The 23,149-nt window shown below is 39.1% G+C and overlaps 2 protein-coding genes across 3 annotated transcripts in view; one reads left to right on the top strand and one right to left on the bottom strand.

Annotated features, from left to right (window-relative positions):
* Positions 1-23,149, bottom strand: part of IMMP2L (inner mitochondrial membrane peptidase subunit 2) — a 915,024-nt gene that overhangs the window by 416,059 nt on the left and 475,816 nt on the right. The gene's annotated exons all lie outside the window — the stretch shown is intronic.
* LRRN3 (leucine rich repeat neuronal 3) overlaps positions 17,350-23,149 on the top strand; it is a 38,278-nt gene continuing 32,478 nt past the window's right edge. The window contains exon 1 of the mRNA XM_059073530.2: positions 17,350-17,957. The gene's annotated coding sequence lies outside the window, so the exon portion shown is untranslated. The remainder of the gene's footprint in view (positions 17,958-23,149) is intronic.

Genomic DNA, 23,149 nt, shown 5'->3' with positions numbered 1-23,149 from the left:
ACAATACTGCATGGATGGCTGTTTACTATATTTAAATTCACTACATTTTAATCACCCTCACAATGTTATCTGTCCTGTGAAGTTAAGCTTTGACTTGGGTGTTAACACTATGTCCTAAATCATATATGAGATACTTCATGATTCAAAATGTATGTACGTTTGAAGATGCACAGTAAAGACTATAACTTCTCTAAAAAATTATTAAGTGAGCTTCTAACTTTACCAAATCATAGATATGTTCTAGTAATTTTAATAATAACTGTAAATTCTCCATTCCTGTTCAAATTAAAATCTCTTTGGTCTACTAACAAAATTTAAGTCTTCTAAACAGGACTTTCTTCTCCAAATAAAATGATTATTGGTGTTAGTGGAAATGTATGATTGTTACAACAGACTGCAAATATATGGCTGCAGGCAGAAACAGAATTATAATGAATATCTGATGATTCGCGGTAACTGGAGACATTTTGAGAACTCTCCCATTAAGAGAATGAAATACAAATATAACCATGTAAGCTTGAAACAAAGCAAAGGCTGTATGACAGATCTGATTCAATACTTTCAGTGAAATTTTATCACTTTTATACACACACACAAAATATTTCAAAAAGGGCTATAGGTGATTGAAGGGCCATGGAAAAATTAGACTTTATTAGCTAAATGTTAAATCAGGTTAAACATTTGATGTTTCCATCATTTCACACTCAGTTAGGCCAGGCTAAGAGTCATTAAAAATGCTGAGTTTGCTGTATTTTTCTCATCTCAAATAATTCAGTTCAATCTCCTCTGCTGAACGCTTGTTTTATGCCAGGCCTCATGCTGAGTAGTAAGAACAGGAAGATGCATACATCCTGATCCCTGCCGAACCTTGAGGGGATAAACTGTAAGGAACCGTATACTCATTTTGAAAACAAACTTCATAATAAGTCTGAGTATTAGAATTCTCTTGTCAGCAGCCACAATAGCTAAAGTGCTAAACATACACTCTGAGTAAATACTCCATAGGCACCTCGGACTAGAAAGAGCTGGCAGCTTCAGGCTGTTCATTTCAAAATGAATTGAAGGCTCGTAATCAGAACTAGTGAGGAGATTACTGATAGGGTAAGTACTTACGTACTTTCATAAGAATAAGCTTTCTTTCAAATCTAGGGCCATTTAAGTGGTGTTGGTAGGCAATTGAATTCTAGAAAACAATTTTGTTGGTATTTCTTAAACTTTGTCAGGCAGGAAATCTGTAAAAGACATCTACTTGAAATACATGCTTATTACACATGCATGACCGGTGAAAAAGGAAAAGTTCTATAAAAACAAGACCTGACAATGCTGTTGGCTTTGCATTATTATTAAGGAAATAAACCTGTACTCGCTTTCTATGCTTGTTTCTAGGTCTTAGACTTGATAGCACCTCTTTGTAACACTGGTACTCCAAGGAGAGTACTCAGTATCCTCTGTCCACAATGCAGAACTAAAGTGCGAGGCTACCATGAGGCTACCTCATTCAGCCACTGGCTCTTGTTCAGATAAGTTATCTTACTGCTATGAGCATTAGCAAAACAGTAAAATGGCAAGGAATCTATAAATATGTATTAATTTCTGCATTTGTGGATTAGTTGATATATTGATATACCTCTTGTTTGCTGAAAGGATTAAAGCAGCTCAAAATGAAGATAACAATGCCCTCCTTCCTTGCAGGCTTCTGACTTTCTTTATAGGTTTAGAGGTGGCAACCTCTGCTTAGGGTGTCTGTACAGCGCTTTACATACATTTAAGAAAATGTCAATAGCCCTTATCAAAGAATGGGGAATGGGATGATAAAGATTATATTGTAATCGAAGTCCCATAAACCCTACTTTCCAGGGTGAGGAAGAAAGAAAGATCATCTGATTGTTCAGCAGGAGCTACTTTCTTTGCTATGGGTTGCTGGAAGCTAGAGAAGGGAGCAGGAGCCTTCTAGAAGCAGTGTTTTGTCACTCAGAATCTGAACTGGAGGCTCATTAAAGAACAACAAGCACCAGTTTGCAGTAGCCATTCTGAATTTAACAGTGACAATTTGGAGGCTGCAAATTCTGAGGTCTGACTTTGAACATGCGTTTGTTTATTGGCACAGAGATAGCACTATACATTTAGTTACAAAGCACAACGGAGCAAATCTAGATTAATATAAGAATCCATATTTTGTCCTTCCTATGCTGTATGTCACACGTCTGAGTGAGACCCTAACAAGAGCAAGCATTAAGAATAGGTCAGAAGAACATCTGCTTTGCTTATTTTGATTACGTGGGCAGGCAAAGGAATTTGCTTTTATAACACCAAAATAACTTGGAATGCGGCAAAAATAAATGCACCTTCTGTCTCGTGGAATGTTATTACAGTACGACGCTTTGTGAATGCTTGGTGGCATTTTCAAACAGCTTTTGTTCCCCTCATTTCTTTCTCAGCTCCATAATGCAATCCTCATGGTTTGAGCACTAGACTTCAAATGAGACATCTATTCAGAGCATGTTCAGACAAAACGAGTGGTTTCCTTAGTAATGGGAACTATGTGAAAGCGCTCAGCACAGCCCCTCCGTCCAGGCTTCTCCCAGCCCCGCAGTCCACACATAGGCTCTCAGTGAGCATTATACAGCTGCGGAGCACCCCCAAAGTCTAAAATGGCTAAAACACTGACTATTCATTGCATTTCTAATAAAACATACCCTTTATAGAAGGTTAAGGATGTAAGAAGTACTCTTACTATTGCGGGTTAATTTACTCATTTTTTGCATCATGTCTACGGAATGGAAAGAAAGATAAGGGATTTCACAAAAGAGACACATTTTGTTCTTTCATCTGAATGTATTTTAAAACATTTTCTTACCTTAAAGCCTAAGCTTGCCTTATTCTTTTTCTGTCTATGCCTAAAGTCTGCTGTTTCTGATTTTCCAGTTTTCTGCATAGCAGTCATCTTTGATAAAGATTTGAAATTCTGTTGTTAGGAAAAGGTATAAATTTTGCCTTTTGATAGTCTCAAATATATTTTTAAAAATAAAATAGTAAATTAGTTTTGTGTATAGCAATGTTGAAGTTTTATGGAGCTGTTTCTACTTATCCATTTACTTATCCATTTTCAGGCCAACACAACAATTAGAAAAAGAGCTGGCTTCTCTAATACAACTGTCATTAGTCTTAAATATTGACTCTAAAAGGCAGCCAAATACAGACACTATCCTAGAGTAATAAAAGCCAACATGAAAACTTTAAAAAATTATCTGAGTTGATATAATGCCTGCCTTTGAGGATACTGGTTTATAGGTATCGCCATAATACGATGAAATCATCCAGTTAGGAAGATGGGAATGCAGTCAAAGATTCTGAAGTGAGAAAAGTGAGATACAGCTAAATTACTGTTAGCATTCTACTACGAATGTGCTGTGTCAATCTGGCTACAAATAAGCAAATACAAGAAGCAAAAGCTGTTCTGTAGAGCATGCAAAGAAGAAGAGAATAAGATACCTAGAGGCAGGAAGATAGTTTTAAGAGTGTTGGCTTTGGAGTTTGACCTGTATTTCAGCCTCAGTTCCTCATTGCCTCTATGACTGCAGAAGTTTACGAACCTCTCTGAACCTCAGTTCCGTCTTCTGTGAAAAGGGGCAGGTGCCTGAATGTCTCACAGCATTGTAAGAATAAAACTGAACATATGCAGTTAACCACACTTCAGTGTCTTGCACATAGTTAACTCTCAATGAATATTATTAATTATTATTCTAGGTACTTTTATTATCTCAGCACACATAATTTCCATATGTGTAGAGTGACGTATTGCAAATTCTGATCTATTCCCTTGTGTTTTGTGGATAGCTTAAGGAAAATCATTTGTATTTACTTAACCAACAACAATAATAGATATAACAATAGGCTTCCCTGGTGGTGCAGTGGTAAACAATCTGCCTGCCAATGCAGGGGACACGGATTCGAGCCTTGGTCCAGGAAGATCCCACATGCCACAGAGCAACTAAGTCCGTGTGCCACAACTACTGATCCCACATGCCACAACTACTGAAGGCCATGTGCCTAGAGCCCGTGCTCCGCCACAAGAGAAGCCAACACAATGAGAAGCCCGCGCACCGCAACCAAGAGTAGCCCCCTCTCACTGCAACTAGAGAAAGCCTGTGCGTGCAGCAACGAAGACCCAATGCAGCCAAATATAAATAAATTAACTAATAATAGATATAACAACAATATTAAATTTGCTATCAAAGAGAATATTGCATCCCTATCATTGATAGATGTGAGCTCTTCTTTTTCTCCCCCACCAAGAAATTGTGATGGATTCCTCCTCTTGGTTCATATTTGCACATCGGTTCTCTGTGTAATCAAGAGTAGATAACTCTGACCCATTAGCAGAGGATTATGGCTTAACTGTCTCACACAAGAACCAAAGGATAACTCTGCTCTCATTTATACATGGCTACACATCCACAATTATAGATTTAAAGACGTAACGCTGCTGTGCTTAAACACTTTACAATTTTACTTTCTTATCCATTGAACCTCTACTCAAATTTCACTCATCCATTTATTCAATAATACATTCTGATCAATTATTTTGGACTATGGGCCCAGCGGCAGAGCACTAAACCCAGCCTTTTTTGGCAGGGGACAGATTTGTCACAAGAAGGAATATTTAAAGTGAGCGTTAAAGGTGAACAGTGGGAGGCAGTCTTGCTAAAGGAAGTTGTGTGCCTGACTGTGTGTTACAGGTGGCAAGCGCTCCAAGTGTCCTGGATGGAATCAGCAAAGACACAGAGGAGAGAAAAGCCAGCATGGTGCTTGAAGAACAACAAACGCTGTACATGACTGGAGTACAATGTGACCAGTAAGGAGTATCTGGATCCAAGAGGCAGGTTATAGAAGGACCTCAACGCTAAGGAGCTTGGAATAATATTCTGTTTGTGATGAGAAACAAATTGGTTGTTTTGCAGCTTGTACTACAGGGAATGAGACTGGAAGCAGGCAAGTTTGGAATGATTGCAGTGACCAGGGCAAGAGACGATTGAAGGCCTAACTGATAGAGAACATGATTTAAGAAACTTTGAGAGTAAAATCAGCAGAATTTAGCAAATGGTTGAATGAAGGGTATAAGACAGAAGGAGGCTCAAAGATCCTGGACTCCTCCAGGTAACTGGGTACTGCTACTACAACTAAAATAAATTTTTAACAAAAGGGGGGACTTCCCTGGTGGCGCAGTGGTTAGGAATACACCTGCCAATGCAGGGGAGGTGGGTTCGAGCCCTGGTCCAGGAAGATCCCACATGCCACGGAGAAACTAAGCCCGTGCGCCACAACTACTGAGCCTGCGCTCTAGAGCCCGTGCGCCACAACTACTGAAGCCTGCGTGCCTAGAGCCCGTGCTGCACAGCAAGAGAAGCCACCGTGATGAGATGCCTGTGCACTGCAACAAAGAGTAGCCCCCGCTCGCCACAACTAGAGAAAGCCCACGCGCAGCAACGAAGACCCAATGCAACCATAAATGAATAAATAAATAAGCAAGTAAAGTTGTTTAAAAAAATAAAGGAAGAAAAACCACTCTAGAGACAAGCTTAAGACGTCAGTTTTAGACATGGAGAGTATGAAGTGCCCATGCTCATGCAAGTAGAGACATTTATCAGACAGTCTGAGGAGCATATCTAAATGGATATGGAGGAAGAATTTTATGTGCGAGAGCAGTGATATACATTGGAGAGTAATGAATATATAAGTAGAAGAGATTATATTATCTAAGAGAATATGAAGAGCAGAGGCAAAAGACGAAATCTAGGATAAATATTTAAAAGGTAGATGAGCCCACAATGACAGCAGAACGAATGTGTAGGCAAGCGTGAGCATGACTGGCAGCCTTTGATGTACAAGAACCAAGCTGGTAGGGCACTGATGAGATTCCAAAGGGAAATTTTGGTAGCATGGCTAGAGCAGAAGCCAGAAAAACATGAGCTGGAAAAGTAAGTAGAAAGTGATGATGAAGTAATATCAAATGCTGATAGCTCTCGCGAAACTTCTATGAGGAGGACAGATATAGAATGACAGAGTAGGATTAAAGGTTAAGAGAATGTTGGTATTATTTTAGTATGAGTAAGAATTAAGCATGTCTATGAACTTCATGGCAATTTGTCAATTACAGGGTGGAATGGGGAAAAAGGCTTCTAGAAACGAATTCCTGTGAACACAGAAGTAGATGAATTTGAGGGGAAGAAAGGGAGGGCTGTAGAGAGAAAAAGTCTCATCCTTTAAGACTACAAAAGAAAGATCATGATGAGTGTGGATAAAGAGTCATCAGTATGTTGCAAGGTTGTGAAATAAAGGGAGTTCACACCTCCAGGCCCGAGTTCAATGAAACTAAAATCAATGGCATGTTCCTAAGAATATTCAGAGAGTGACAAGGGATGCTGAAGAGACTGCAAAATTTGGAGTCCTCTCTGAAGATAACTGGATAAAGAGCTGACTTCGGACAAATACAAGAATGGGAGGCCACTGCTGAAGACCCAGCTGAAACAGGACACTCTGCACTTAATATGATTTCCTCCACGACCAATTTACCTCTCAGAGACAAGAACAGAGAACAATCATGGTGTTGTTCAGAGGTTCTGACTGGGCAGGCATGGTGGGAGACCAGAGCAAGAGACCCAAGGTGACTGAATGGTGAGTAGTTTAGATGATCAACCTTGGTGGGTAGGAAAGGAAGAGAAATAAGAATGAATAGGAAAGAAATGGTCTCAGAAGATCTGAGGTCTCTATGGTGTCAAAAAGCAGACGTAGGGCTTCCCTGGTGGTGCAGTGGTTGAGAATCTGCCTGCTAATGCAGGGGACACGGGTTCGAGCCCTGGTCTGGGAAGATCCCACATGCCACGGAGCAACTGGGCCCGTGCACCACAACTACTGAGCCTGCGCGTCTGGAGCCTGTGCTCTGCAACAAGAAAGGCCATGATAGTGAGAGGCCTGTGCACCGCGATGAAGAGTGGCCCCTGCTCACCGCAACTAGAGAAAGCCCTCGCACAGAAACGAAGACCCAACACAGCAAAAATAAATAAATAAATAAATAAACTCCTACCCCCAACATCTTAAAAAAAAAGCAGACGTAGGAGGAGCACAGTTCTAAAAGAGCCAGATAGATAGAACGTTAATGGTAGAAAGCAGGACACTCAAGTTCAAGATTTCCAAGGTAGAATAATTCCAGTTACCAACATCATCAACGGAGCATACCTGGGAGTGGGTTTTAGAAATGCAGTGAAAGTGAAAGTTATTTTAATTTAAGGATACTTAATAATTTTATGCTGGTTTTATGCTTAAAAGTTGAAATCTCCCACTATTTTAGCAGCAGCCTGGGTGGAAAAGCATATCATTTTCCAGATATCAAGACAGGACTCTAGGGCTTCACTAGTGGCACAGTGGTTAAGAATCCACCTGCTAATGCAGGGGACATGGGTTTGAGCCCTGGTCCGGGGCTGATGGTTCGAGCCTGGTTCGAGCCCTGGTTCGAGCCCTGTTCGAGCCCTGATCCCACATGCCGTGGATCAACTAAGCCCACGAGCCACAGCTACTGAGCCTGCGTACCACAACTACTGAAGCCCACACACCTAGAGCCCATGCTCTGCAGCAAAAGCCACCGCAATAAGATTCCCACGCACCACAGCGAAGAGCAGCCCCCGTTCGCCGCAACTAGAGAAAGGCCACACGTAGCAATGAAGACACAACACAGCCAAAAATAAATAAATAAATTTATTTTTTAAAAATGACAGGCCTCTACTGAGAAGTAGGTAAGTGATAGCCACCTGGGCAGGTAAGGAATGGTGTGCACCTCACAGAAGAGTTAATAATTAGTGGCTTGAAATTGGTACTGGGAAGCCAGAGGAGGTACAGAAACATGATCCCCCATCAATATGCACACACATACATGTGCACACATACATACACACACACAGACCTAAGGGGTGGGAAAATGAGTGGTCTCCAAGCAGAGATGGCCACAAAAATAATCAAGTCCTGAAAGGAGATTAGATTTCAGCTGAAGCAGGACATAGAAGAAGAGGTCTGGGATATCGTTGAAAGGATGGGAAATCTGCTTACCAAAGAAAAATAGAAAAAGCGGAAAGAATCGGGAGAATTTGTGTCGAATGAAGCATACAGCAGCTGGATGGCCATATGCGAGAGGGTGCTGGAGCCGTGTTACCTGTGACAAGAAAAGCATGTGGAATGAGAGGCAGGGTGAGGAGAGGCCTACCTCATATAAGGATGAGTCTCAGAGAGTGACTTGCTGAGAATCCAACAGATGGCGAAGGTTACAAAACTTTGATCTCAGTTAAAGGCTATTCACAGTTCAGAGGACAGGAGGGAGGACATGGTTCAGGCCAGGCAGGGGCTCCAGTGCCCACCCTGTCTGACTCTTAACACTTCCAGGGAGGACACAAGGTGGTCAGCAGGTCCTCAGCCACTGGCACTGTGGCTACTGATGGCAGGAAGCATAGCCTGGCTGGCTGTCCAACACTGCTGTGCTGAGGAAAAGCTTTAAGTGTGCGCTCCATGGACACTGCTCTAAGCTTCATTTGATAACCATGTGACACTTAGCACAGTGAGTGGTTCCAAACTCAAGCTTGGGAGTCAGATTGATGTGGATTCCAACCCTGGCTGAGCCATTCACAAGCCATGTTATCATAGGGAGTGAAGAAACCTGCTTCCTCTTTATCTGTAAAAGGAGGAAACAGTATCTGCTTACAAACTAACTCTAAGACATTAAAGAGGTGCTGTAAGCAAAGCGCTTAATTAGCTCCGCGTCTGGTAGACAGCACTCCATAAGTAGTATCTAATATTATTAAGTCCTTATTGCTTACCTAGTGGACACTTTCCTTTTCCTGGGGAACTTCTCCTTGTCCCCTACCCTTTAATTTGGGCAGGGATGACAGAATAGTGCTTTATCCAGGAATAAGCATGTGGCCCAAGTAGGAATTCCCTCCAAATCTTTCACATTGGAACTAAGAAAAAAGGGATAGTCTCCCTGGTGGTAAAATTGTGAGATGAAGAACATGAGAGCTGTTGGTGGCCGTGCTGTCAGATATGTAAAGAAAGCTGACCAGCAGGAGAAGAAAATAAACCCAATACTCCAGAAAAGCAGACACAGGAGAACAAAAAAGAATCTCCTGGCATCATGTGAGTTCACGGCCAATTTGTCTCTGAGGTCCAGTTTCTCTCCCGCCCATATTATTGTTGCATGCAAGACTACCCTACCCTACCCATAACCCCACCTTGTAACTTGAGCTGGTTTAAACCTAAGCTAATTTTAACCTAAGCTAGTTAAAATAGCATTTGTCTCCCTGGCAGCCAAAAGTATCCTGATTAACACACACACTTAGTATGAACAGCTACTAACAGTTTTAAAATAGAAGACACTGGAAGGGACGGTCTCATAATTCCTTGAAGAATTCTCTATACACACTCAGAGGTCAACAAATGCCACTGATAGACAAAACTCGAATTCTGTCAGGCAAAGTCTGCACAATTATCCACCTGCATTTGACTAGATTTCACTACTTCGTATATTACTCAGAACTTCTTTTACCCTCCCCAGATCCTGAATCAGAAACCAGCTGATGAACAGGCCAAATCCAAAGAGAGCCAGGTCTGACTTAAATATACAGAGTGATAATAAATGAAGCAGTAACTGTCAAAAATAAATAAGTATGGAGTGTCCAGTATCTGCTCAGAACTACCTTTAGCTGATCATCTTATCAACTCATTTCTGAAAATATTCTAAAGACCAAAGGTTGGAGTAGAACCCACCACCCCAAATAGTCCTAGTAGAATAGAGTAGGATTATAAGATAGAGTTGAAAAAAATTTTAAGATTTAAAGCTGAAAATTCAGCAGCGGCATCAGTATAGGTAGTAACTACAAGAATCTCCTCTCTCTTCTGCCATTGTTGCTAGTTGTAGTAAATGGCTTTCATTCCTAAAAACACCTTCCCTACCCTAAAAGGAATAACTCTGCGAACAATCACTAAAAGATCAGACAGAGAACTTTGGATCTGGGCCTCCTGTATGCTCCATTAATGAAGGAAGAGAACCAGATGAGAATGATAACAGTCACCTTTGTTCTCCCATTTGGTAGAAGCAAGCAAAAGTGACATAAAATATTCATGAAAATTCAAACAACTCTTTAACCTCTATGGTGCAAAATAACAAGATGCCTAAATATTTTACTGACAAAAAAAGCTTGTTTTCTCTGGCTCAGAAATCACTGCCTTGATCCTTTGCTTAGACATAAAAAACTGATAGCTTTCATTAGCCCACCTTACAAAATAACTCATGTAAAAGCAAGAAAATACCAGCAGACTTTGCCTAAGAATATTGCACAAGGTGTTATCTCATGCTATGTTGGTTCTTAATTTTTGCCTAGAATTCTTATGAACCTACCTGCCATTTGGGTCTTGCAGCTTAATTTTTGCCTAGAACTTACATGAATCTTAGTAGCTATATGAACACAACTGCATTTAACATGTACTAATCAAAGAATAGCAAAAGAGGAAGAAGCCAAGTCAAGAGACACTCTATTCTCCCATAAATAACAGCTGTCTTATGAATAGCCTCATGTGTAACTGATCCGACAAAATCTACCACCTTGAGAGGCAGGTTTTTTATTAACTATGCAATTCTCCGATTTTACTCAAATGCTTGGAAGAAAACCAGCACACACATGAGAGTAGTAAATTATTCCTTCAGTCACATGATGGGGTTTAATTAACCAAACATTGACCTTTTAATATGTAAAATGCACTACTGAATAAACAAAGCAAATAGGACATATTTTCTGCCTTCAAGTTGCTTACTATTTAGGCACAAATAAATCATAAAAGATAATATGTACTGGAGTGAGATAAATACAATAATAAGAGGTAAATTTAAATTATGATAAAATAAGGAAGTACTTATCTCATTGAGATGGAGGGGGGCTTCTTAAAGATGGGATTTTTTGAGCAGAAGCCTTGTAGACCTGATACACTTAAGAAGAAATAAACTGTGAAGAATCCAACAGACAAAATTTGTTCAGGAAATGATAAGGCATATGATGTAGCTGAGGCATGAGATGTGAAATAGGAATAGAGAGAATGACTGGACAGCGATATGGGAAACATATCAGAGTCAGTGTAGCACAGTGGTTATAAGTGTTAGACTCAGACAGACTTTGGTTTGATTGCTGACTCCGCTAATAAGCAATTAAGTGAGTTTTTGCACACTCGGCCCTCAGTTTTCTGATCTGTAAAATGAGACTAATGGTTACCTGGTATTCTAATGGGGAGGCCTGAATGATACAGTTCATGAAAAACTCTTAACAGACTACTTGGCACAAGACAAGAACTCAATAAATGGTGTCTACTATTATTACTGTTGTGTTGCGATTTCAATTATTATATCATAGATAGAATTGAATATTAAGTTAAGAAAGTTAGATGTTTTACTAAACAAAACAGCTCCAGGTATAGAAGTAAAATTTTACCCCAAAAGAAATTCATATCTTTTTTTCAAAATAGCTATTATTTCTGATTATAAAAATAATACATATTGACTGCAGAAAGTCTGAGAAGCATAAAAAGAAAATTAAAAACCACCCATTATCATGTGGAGAAAAGGGAACCCTCATACACTATTGGTGGGAATGTAAATTGGTGCAGCCACTATTGAGAACAGTATGGAGATTCCTTCAAAAACTAAAAATAGAACTCCCATGTGACCCAGCAAGCCCACTCCTGGGCATATAGCCAGAAAAGATGAAAACTCTAATATGAAAAGATACATGCACTCAATGTTCATAGAAGTACTGTTTATAATAGCCAAAACATGGAAGCAACTAAATGTCCATCAACAGATGAATGGATAAAGAAGATGTGGTGTGTGTGTGTGTGTATATATATATATATATATATATATATATATATATATATACACACACACATACACACACACACACACACACACACACACAATGGAATATTAATCAGCCGTAAAAAATGAAATAATGCCATTTGCAGCAACATGGATGGACTAAGAGATCATCATACTTAGTGAAGCAGAGAAGACAAATATCATATGATATCACTTAAATGTGGAATCTAAAAGAATGATATAAATGAATTTATTTACAAAACAGAAATAGACCCACAGACATAGAAAACAAACTTATGGTTACCGAAGGGAAAAGGGTTGAGGAGGGATAAATTAGGAATTTGGGATTAACAGATATACACTACTATATATAAAATAAATTACAAGCTCCTACTGTATAGCACAGGGAACTATAGTCAATATCTTGTAATAATTATAATGGAAAATAATCTGAAAAAGAACACACACACATAACTGAATCACTTCACTTTGCTATACACCTGAAATTAACACAGCATTCCAACTATGCTTCAATTTTAAAAAATGATGTCATATACAGGTCAGCACTTTATCAAAAACAAAACACAACCATTATCCCATCAAAGATAACTACTACCAAGAGTTTAGAATATTTTCTTTTTTGACAGATTTCTTTCCAGTTATTTCTGTGCAACCTATGAACTACCTATCTGGCTACTTACCTATCTCTATCTATTTACCTGTATATATTTTCTAAAACTGTACTTTACTATTTCACTAGTTTTTACATGGCTAGAGAAGAAGTTAAACTCAATCCTCTGAAAGGGGATGAGCAGAGAGAAGCAAAGATGAGAGACAGTTTTAGACTTAGAGAAAGACAAGGAGGACGAGAGGGAAGAAGAGAGGAATCTGAAGAAGAGACAGAAAGACAGAGATTTATCTCCTTGACTTCTGACATCTTTCATCTTTGGTTGTGAATTTCCTCAAGGGGTGAAATTACTTTTGTCCTTCAACTAGAGTCGTATCCCGTATTAAAAAACAAGACCTATAGTTAAATAAGGATCTCATTTTTTTTTTTTCCAATTCTACTTTTCAAAACTCCCTTGAAAAAGAAAATGAGAACACTACTCCAACTTGCTTTAGTTCAACATTCTAACAAACAGCCAAGGTTCCTCACTTTACATCCTGTTTCTAACTTAAGAGCAAATCTGCTATCAGAATCAGACGAGGACGGACAGTGCCACTGAAGATCTTCTCAGCTCAGTGTCAGCCCCTCTTCATCAGTGGCCATTCACATGTATTTAACATGTCAGTTCATCTTTCCAACCAGGCACTGCATCTCTTCAGAGCTCTATTTCCCAAATGGTGCCAGCAATAAAAATTCTCTCATTAACACTGAACCAACAGTAACTATATAAAAACACCCACTGTGGAGTGCATAAAATTTATTCCTTTTTAAAATAGTATTTTTATTTTTAGCATCCCTTGGTGCTGACTACATTTAATTGGTTGACTCAGTCATCAATCAAGCATTCGCTTATTTTACAAATGAATACTGAGTGCCCTGTGCAGTAAAAAAGAGCCTTGGCTCTGTAGGCAGACCAAACTGAGTTCAAATTTTAGCTCCATTATTTAATAGATTTGGGACACTGGGCAAGTAACTTAACTTCTCTGAGCCAATGTTTCTACACTGTCAAATGGGGATAAAAATATCTATCTTATGAAGATGTTGTGAAGATCAAATAATTTTTAAAACAAACACTATGCAACAAACATTTTTTTCTCCATGTTTTTACATGCTATAGATGTTAAAGATGATTAAGACACAGACCCCCCCTCCCCCATCCAGGAGAATCTTAGAGACTAAAAAGGGTCAAACTACAGAAACAGTTGTAATATATTTTAAAAAGTGATGTGATAGCAGGGATAAAGAACGCTAGCATGGGTCAAATGAGAGCTCATATCTTGTTAGAGAATCAGAGAAGATTCCACAGGGGAAGCAGCATGTGAACTGAACTAACTTATTTCAGAGTAGGCAGATAAAGTGAGAGGCAGGGACTTAGAATGGAAGGTGGAAAGGGCACCCCAAACAAAGGGGATAGTTGGAACAAATGATGATATGATGACAATGACAATGATAATAATGAAAATAATGGTGATGTCAAACATTCATTCAAGCTTACTATGTTCCAGGAACTTTTCTAAGCTTTTAAATATATTAACTACTTTAATCCTCAAAACAATCCTAGGAGGAAACTGAGATGCAGAGATGTTAAGTTCTTGCTGAGGGTCAGAAAGGTAGAAAACAGCAAGGTAAGCGTTCAAACCCAGGTTGTCTGTCCCGAGAACCTGCACTCTGACCCACTACCCAGGCTACTTCTCTAACAAAAGCACACAGGCAAACACTGCCTAGGGTTCCACGAAACAGCAATAAACCTTCACAAATGAGTAGCTTAACTTCAACCATTAAATCAACAAATACATATTTATTGCACCCCTATATTTTCTTATTTGATGATCCAGGCAGAACTCTTTCAACATAATTTAAGGGCTGTAATTACTCATTTATGTTTAAAAATCATTTCAATACATTTTCATTAGAACTAGGTACTCATTCAGGAAACCCTGCAGATATTTATTACAAGGCAGCTGACATGCACATCCATGTAATACACTGTATTTGCAATGGATTCTAAAGAAAAAAAAACTTGGAAAGAAGAAAAAAAGGGAAGGAGGAAAAGAAGAAAAAGCAGAGACCTATCATTCATAAGAGGGTGATATAGCGGAAAAATCTTGGAAGACCTGTGGGGTTCTAGGCTTGCTCTCTGACCAGCTGTGTGCACATATCACGTTTCTTGAACTTTTAGGACTCAGAACATTAGAGTTTTAAGACTTTGTTTCTCATCTGATGACCATTCACAACTGTACTAATTCAAAAGACCCCAAATCCTCATCCTGTCACAATTTAATGTCTTCACATGGTACTTTATTATATAGATATGATAATTAAATAAGTTTTTAACATATCTTTTTGGAGGGCTACCTTTCATTACTAACAAATGACTGACCTGATGCAAAAGTAAAAAATCACCTGAAACATATACAGCTTCTACTCAGCTGCTGGTGCCCTTGTATCAAAAGGAAACTACAGCCAAAGAACAAAACCCTCACTCTTTTTATCCAAAGTCAGAGTTATTTTCTCTCTCACACTGAAATCTCATTTCTAATGTTCCATGATATTAAATTTATATAAATGAGTATGAAATCTTTTGAATTTATCATGTGCCTACACCAAAAGGACAATTGCAAGAAAAGCTATCTCATCTCCCATATGCCAGAAAAAGGTAATCACAGGAAGTTAAAACAACTTACTATGATAGAGCATAAGGTAGCATTTAAAATATTCCACTCTCACTGAATTAAAACTTAGATTTTTATTTGATTTCTGAAAGAGACTGAAATTTATAATATTAGTTATGACTGTTAGTTTCATTTATAAACCAAGAAAGTAGTTTAATCCTCTATCTGCTTGATTATCACCACTTCCTTTCATTATGGTAGTCCATTATAATCGGTTTGATAACTGGATTTGTCAATTATATAGTCAACACCAATCAACCACAATGAAATGCTTAAGAAACCAATGGTATAAAACTAAAATTCCTTTTTCACGTAGTTATCACAATTTTAATATAATTCTTCCATATGCAGAAATAAAAATCTGCCAGTGGTGAAATTATTTGGAATAGGCAAGAAATTGGCGCTGGAGAGAGTAAGATTGGGGGAGTTACTATTATCACAAGTACATTAAAGTAAATGTAGACACAGTGCATCACAACGTCCCCGACACTGGACCGTGGGTGCCTAACATTGGCGGCGTAAGCACTAGAGTGTCTAGTAAAGAAGAAACTCTTAAGGCAGCATTCTGAAACAAGTGTTACTAGGTTAAACAAGAAACTACTTACGTCTTGAACTTATTTTTATTCAAAAGGTTAAGAAACATTTGAATAAAGTTTTATAAAAGAAATAAATGAAGCATTTGGGAACATTTTAAAGAAAACCACAGAGAGAAAACATTTAGTATTTAGAAACAAAACTGGTATTACGATTATAATAAATGTAAACTCTTGGTCTATATCATTTCAATAAATACTTAAGGAGTAATTAGATGGGAATGTTTTTTCCCTCCCCAAGTAAATCCAGTAACCTGAAAACGCCATTTCTTTTTACTCCACTAGAGGGTAGTCTCTCAAAACCAGCGCTGGAGTCATGAGTCCAACCTGTTGTTGACCTGTTGATAAATTAATCCTCATGCTCCGTCCTTTTCAACAAGATGCTTCTCTAGGATGCTAATTAAGGTTGTAAAACATGCATTTTTTTTTCTTTTCTTCTTTTTTTTTTTGTTTTTGTTTTTGCGGTACGCGGGCCTCTCACTGTTGTGGCCTCTCCCGTTGCGGGGCACGGGCTCCGGACGCGCAGGCTCAGCGGCCACGGCTCACGGGCCCAGCCGCTCCGCGGCACGTGGGATCCTCCCGGACCGGGGCACGAACCCGCGCCCCCTGCATCGGCAGGCGGACTCTCAACCACTGCGCCACCAGGGAGGCCCAAAACATGCATTTTAAAAAATTGCTGCCTATTTACTCACAGGTGTCCTTACAGAAACATACATCACCATGCTTTTTTCTGTGTTTCTTTTCAAATTTATGATAATTCAGTGGGTGTTTTACATGTGGTGTATATAGTATATTTTCCTGGAAAATATAAATTCTGAGTTAATAGGTCTAAGAACAAAGAGAAATCATTTTCTTGAGGGTTTAATTTTATTGCAGGTGAAATTCTCCCCCAGAGTTAGTAAAGCATGCACCCTAACACACGCACAGATACCCACTAACACCCTGACACACGTACCCGTTCATATGTGGCTGGCAAATTTATTTCATCACATATGGAGAAGTGAGTGCATGTTAACTGGAAAAATATATTTTTTAAAATACCCTTTTAATATGCCAATGTTGTGAATTATAGAGAAGCAAATATATGTTTTTAAATTTTTTAATTTTAAAAAACTGGTCAGTCCAGGTAAGAAACGTCATTGCTTTAAAAACAAACAAAAAAAGTGTTATTGAACAACAAGCACATATGCTAAATTAAGTAGGACCTACAGAAAACCAAATGCCACTCAAACAGTTTTAAGCCGCTCTTCTTAAATAATACAGCCCTTGGTGAACTTCATAGAGAAGGAGTCGGAAGCTCTGCATCCCTCCCAGGTGCTTTTAATATTTGGGAAATCCTTATTAGTAATGTGCCCTGCTATTTTCAGAGAGAAAACACAGTTTCTCTGAATGACTGAGAATCCAAAAATGGGAAAACTTGTCAAAAATTCCTCCCCCTCAAAAAAAGGAAGGAAGGAAGTAAAAAAAGGAAGGAAGAAGGGAGGGGGGAAGGAGGGAGGGAGGGAAGGGAGGAAAAAAGGGAGGAAAGAAGGAGGGAAGGAAGGGAATGATACCTAGGAAAATAAGCAAGGCTGCTTCACTTATTTGTATCCTAAGTAGCAGTGTCACAGAACAGACAGGTTGTTTCAGCCAACCAGACGGGAGCAGCTGCGAGCGCTACATCTTGGCAGTCCGAAGCGATTGGCCCCTCTCTGGGGAGTGGAGGGTGTTCAGTTATTAATGACCGCTGAGCAGGCAGCACCATGTCAGTGTGACAACTGATCGGGTGAACGATGCACCACCACTAACCACCATGGAAACAAGGAGAAATAAAGCCAGCTCCCAGGATCTCTCTTCACTGGATTGAGGGCTTCAGCCTGCCGACTGAAAGAGTTCCAGGAAAAAGAAGGAATCCTAGCTGTAGCCTCCCGCCTTCGTTTACATTTTAGAATACAGAGATAAGATTGCTTGCATGTGTGCATATCTATAGTACACGTTTGTGTATACTTTAGTACACACACGTATGCACCTATTTACACCCGGGCAAGAACACAACCACGTGATTATAGCAACTAAGGAACTGAGGAATCCAGCACGCAGGGACACAGAAGGTGGTGTAGCACAGAAACCGCTTTTACAGGGTAAGTTTGAAATATGCATTTCTATATAAATATGCTCTATTTCTTGTTTAGTTGATGTTTTTTTGTTTTTTTGGTTTTTTTTAAACACCTAAATCCTCCTCTGATGTTCTCTTCTTGTCTGAATTCTGAGAGCAGTTTTCTTTCCATTTCATTTCTGAGAGGAAATTCAAATGCAAAAGCCCTCCGGCTCTGTGTATGCCTAGCTGTGTTTGTGGGATTCTCCAACATGAATTTTACTAGCTTGAACGCCCATCAGAGGATGTGAGTGGGAGAGAAAAAGCAGTGCTGGGGTGGGGGGGAGGAGGAGAGAAAGGAGGGACAGAGAAGATAAGGGGACAGTGGGAGAGAAGACCAGAGGAGAAAAAGAGAGGGAGAGGGGGCGAGGGAATTTTGCTTTTTCTTCACAGTACTTGTAATGAAAAGCAGATCACACATCATTCTGTGTTTTGAAAACAACCTCCCAAATGGGGCATTTTTCTCCCTTTCACCTAGTGGTTGGAGATTTAACGCAAATGCTGCTGTATGTCAAGAGCCAAAACCACTAAGCAGAGTGGCAGAATAAGCATATCACAAACAGTTACTGAATTTCTGCCAGGCTACATCTTACAGATTGGGGTAAATGACTTCCCTTTAATAACATCCCCTCGCTGGTCTGAAGGGACAGTGCAAATGTCTGATTGCTTATGCAGCTGCAACTCTAGGTAAAAGGATCCCATGAACCAGAAGACTTCTAATCTTTTTTGGTAATTAACAGGATCACAGCAGGATGGCTTTAAAGTACATTTCCTATTTAAGAAGATTGTTCAAACCAACGGCTATATTCCCTTTGCTGTTACTGAGCTAGAAGGCTTAGTCCGCCTCTAATTTATTCATTTTTAACAATATGTCCTTGTTTCCATGCGTCTAATTTTCGTGAAAGCAAGCTATGAGAATGAGTCGAACCTGCTTCATTTAGTGAAAAGGGGACTATGTGGGAAAAAAAAAAAGGATTCAAAATATCTATCTAGAAATCAATGTGCCCTGGCACTATAAATACAGCTTATACCCTATATTTCTCCTCTTTAGCTTCAGAAGCAATGCCTTTGAGACAGAATGACTCTCAGTAAACTATGAGCATCTATGCAGCGATGATTCATGGTATACAGTGTGGGTTAATTTATACTTCCAGGCGTGTGAAAGGAAGCCAGCTACTTAGAATATGCTTTCAAACAGACAACGTCAATTGAGGATGTTCATGGGAAACATTCACTAACCCCCTTAATGGATCCTGTAAAGATATTAAAACAAACCAAGTATTTACATTTCATATTCTGCAACTCCCTCCTCCTTTTTCCTTTAGGTCAACTAACCAAATAGTTAATGGAGACTGCTTCTTTCGAACTGCACATTATTTTTTTCTACAACTGTAATTTCAGAGTTTTTATTGGTTTTCCAGTTTATAATATGAGCCAAAACCAAGAGACAGTAACCAGCCACTTAGACCCTGCCACTTTCCCATAAATGTGTCAAAAAATGAGTTACTTTACAATATGTAATGTGAGAAGTCAATTAATTCCAGGGACGTTTGTAAATGATGACAACAATAAAGCAGCTCTGACAATACGCCATGGGCTTTGATTTTCCCTCTGTAAAATGAACAAGTTTAAGAGAGGTTTCCTGCTCAGAGTGAAAAATGAAAGGTGCTGAAGCATTAGCTCAAAATATTGGCAAGTTTGCTCTCTCTGCCTCAAACGCCACACACAATCTGTAGGAAAACACAATGATTCATTACAAGGAGGAAAAGGTGTATTTGTTTTTCTGCTATTCATTAGAAGGGTGCCTTCTGCCACAGAACAGATGTGATATTTTTGAGGTACCTCCTAAGTTCCTAGCCAAGAGAAAAAGCTTGAAGCAGATATTCAACCTCCGGAGTTCAAACTCCTGTGTAATGTAGCATTGCAGTATTGATTTCAGTTTTTCCTAGACCTTTTCTGGGGAAACTTTCCATACCAGACACACACATTCTTCAATCCTACCGGACCTATTTTAAAATCGCAATCAATGACACCTAAGAACAGTGGATTCACTCTTTAACCTTGGTAAAGCTCACATACATATTTTGTGGATTACAGAGATCAATAGTGTGCCCACTTGAGTCTGAGAGATACAGTCACTCCAGAACCCCAGGGCTGTCACTCAGGGTGTGCCAGGGAGTTTGGTGATCTGATCTGCATCTACTAATGCCAGATGATGGACATATGAGCGTGACTGCAAGACTTAACTACAGTCTCCCCCAATCATGTAGCTATACCAGAAATAATAGCCTTCTGGTAAGACAAGCTTCAAAGAACCATGTTTTCGGAGTGTTGCTTTTCACAGGCAACATGCTGAGTTAGCATGCTGATTAGTAGGTGGAATTTTTTTCTTTGGTTATTGTTGCTGCTGTTCATAGCTTAAAAACAGTGGTATCAGCTTTCTAGCCCAGCAATTTATGGACTTAGGAAAACAGTAATCAACTTATAATTCGCTAACTGTATTTTATTATTTTTCATCTTTTTTACACCTACTCCTTTTTTTTTTTTTTTTTTTTGGCCACAAGATGGGTTCGATGTTTTTACTTTCTTCCCCCAACTCTGATTTTTTTCTGGTGCAAAATGCCTATGTAAAATGACACTGCGATATTTACTACAAAATAATTATGTTGATGAGAAAGGTTTGTAATCTGAGTTAAAAAATAACACTTATGTAAGTTAAATAGTATTACTTAATTAGCAGCCCCTGAAGATGGTCATAGATGAGATATCTGTTGGGGAAACTGAAGGAGATCATTTAAAAGGAAGCAAATAGCATGCTAAAAAATGAGTCCCTACTTCTAGCCTCAGTGAGGATGCCCCCAAAGAATGATTTAAAATAATATAGCTCCAGCCAATCTGGAGAAACACTGGACACATCTGCAGCCACTTAAAATGTTCCATGGAGACCTGGTTCTGAGGGTGTATTCACTTATGTATCACTCCTCGGTCCCATGCAACTAAATAAAGCAGGTAAACATGAGGCAACAGATCAGTATATCATGTCAGCGCTGCCAAAGGTGAAGCTCTTTTATGCTGGCTGCGAGAGCAGCACTTAGGAAAGCTTCCCAGCGTAGCAACTGAACACAGGTCCCGCGCACTGTGCAGTGCATGCCTCCCTGGCTCTCTTCTGATGAAGTGCTGTCTGGTTGGACACCTAGCAAGTAGTACCAGACAGCAATCATTCCCTCGGCCACAGAGTAAAAGGAAATCAAACTTCATATAAAGAAAGTAGGTGGTGCCAGAGGATAGAAAAAGTAACAGGGAGAAATATAAATGTTTCTTTAACCTGATGGGAGGGGTAGAAATAGATCTCAGTTGGCGCTATTTAGAAGTCGTTAAGTCAAGGGGAGCAGAGATGACAAAATGTTCATCTCAAATTTTGTGAAGAAATGCAGTGCCCACTGGGCCATCTACCGTATTTGCTTAATTGTCATATTTGTATGTAACTGTTTGCTACTATGTTAATTTACCTTTAGGTTGTGATGAGGGAGGGCTAGTTTTTAAGGTGCCATTCATAAAAGCATATTACACAACCTCAGCGTGGGGAAATGAAGAAGGGGAAGAGATTTTCGTATAATAGTAGAATTTTAGGATTGAATGGGACCTTTGGTAAATGGTCTAATATGCTCGTTTTACTGGGGAAGAAACTGAGGCCCAAAGGGTTTAACATCTTTACCCCAAATCACTCAGCTCTTTATTGGAGGCCTAGGGTAGAACCCCTCAGAGTGCTCCCTCCAACAGTCTGTTAAAGGTCTGCCTGCTCACTCTTCCAAAGATAATATTCTTTAAAAAATAAAAGAAAAGACTCATAGATATATGCAAAAAAAAAAAAACTTAAGGAGGTGTTTATCCAGATAATCAAGCACTCTAAAAGTTAAAGCAGACATTCAACAATAGAAGCAATATGACTTGCTAAGTACCTCACAACCAAATATTTGTCTTTGGGATGTAGTCTACTATATTCTGCAATAAGTCATAAAAATTAGAGATTTGCCCTGTTTATAAAACATCTTAATAATAATACTGCTCTCCTTCACCTATAGAAATTCAGCTATTGATCAGCCACTGTTAAGTTTTCCCAGGAATTCTGAAGAGACGCTCCAATCCTTTTTTACTGGGTTTACCAGTAATATTTTAAGGCACTTACATGTGTCCTCTTTATATGCAGTGTCCATTCTCATGCTTTGCTTCTACACCTCACAGAGGAAATTCTCAGAATACCAATAGCTACTTTCCTCTCTCCACCTCCCCCATTCTGCCTTACCTTTTCATTTCCAAAGTTAAAAGTAAGAGCCTCTGTAGACAGTGACATACCTCCTTAATTTCACAGCCCCATTTTTTTTTCTTTTTGGCACATCTCTCTGTTTCTAAATGTGCTCTCCACATTTCGCTAAGATAATAGCAATGAACTGACCCCAAAACTTTGGGGAAGTAAAGGAGAATACAAAAAAATAACACAGTAAGTGTGACTATTTGTTTAAGAGCTATACTGTGTACAGAGTAAATGACATTTGCTTCTCCCAACAACCTGCTGAGGGAGTAATGATGATCACCTCTCTTCTAAGATTGGAGAATTAAGTTCTGTGAGGTTAGAGACTTGTGACAGTCAGGGAGCTAACATGTGGAGGAGTTGGGTAGCCTCACTCCAAAGATGGTACAGCAATGATCATAGTACCTGGCACTTTGTGAGCCCATTAGTAAACATTCGTTCCCTTTTCCCTGAAATCCCACTCTAGCCTAACCCTTTCAAGTTTTATGTCCTTGGTACCATACCACACTATATGTGGATAGATTTCTGCAATTAAAAATCTGTACTTCTTAATTTACATCACAGCTAATAATATGCCCAAGTTAAATTAAAAAAAAAAAAAAAAAAAACACACACAACCAACATCTATTCTTGGATAAAAAGATTCATGTCTTCTACCGACTCACCCATATGTTTGTCTGACAGCATTAGCACTATGATAAACAGATAACTTGGCAAAGGTCTCAAAAATTGGATAAAATGGGATGAGTAAATTATTCAGGCATGTTCCAGGTTGTTGGAAAATTAAGAGCAAAGTCCTCAAAGTCATTTGAAGCACCACCAATGGATAAAGTTTACTAGAAAAGCAGCTTCTTCGGCATCTCCTTTCT

Source organism: Kogia breviceps, chromosome 9 (genome assembly GCF_026419965.1).
Source record: "Kogia breviceps isolate mKogBre1 chromosome 9, mKogBre1 haplotype 1, whole genome shotgun sequence".
NCBI classification, from domain to species: Eukaryota; Metazoa; Chordata; class Mammalia; order Artiodactyla; family Physeteridae; genus Kogia; species Kogia breviceps.
This window is presented reverse-complemented; position numbering and strand designations above follow the sequence as displayed.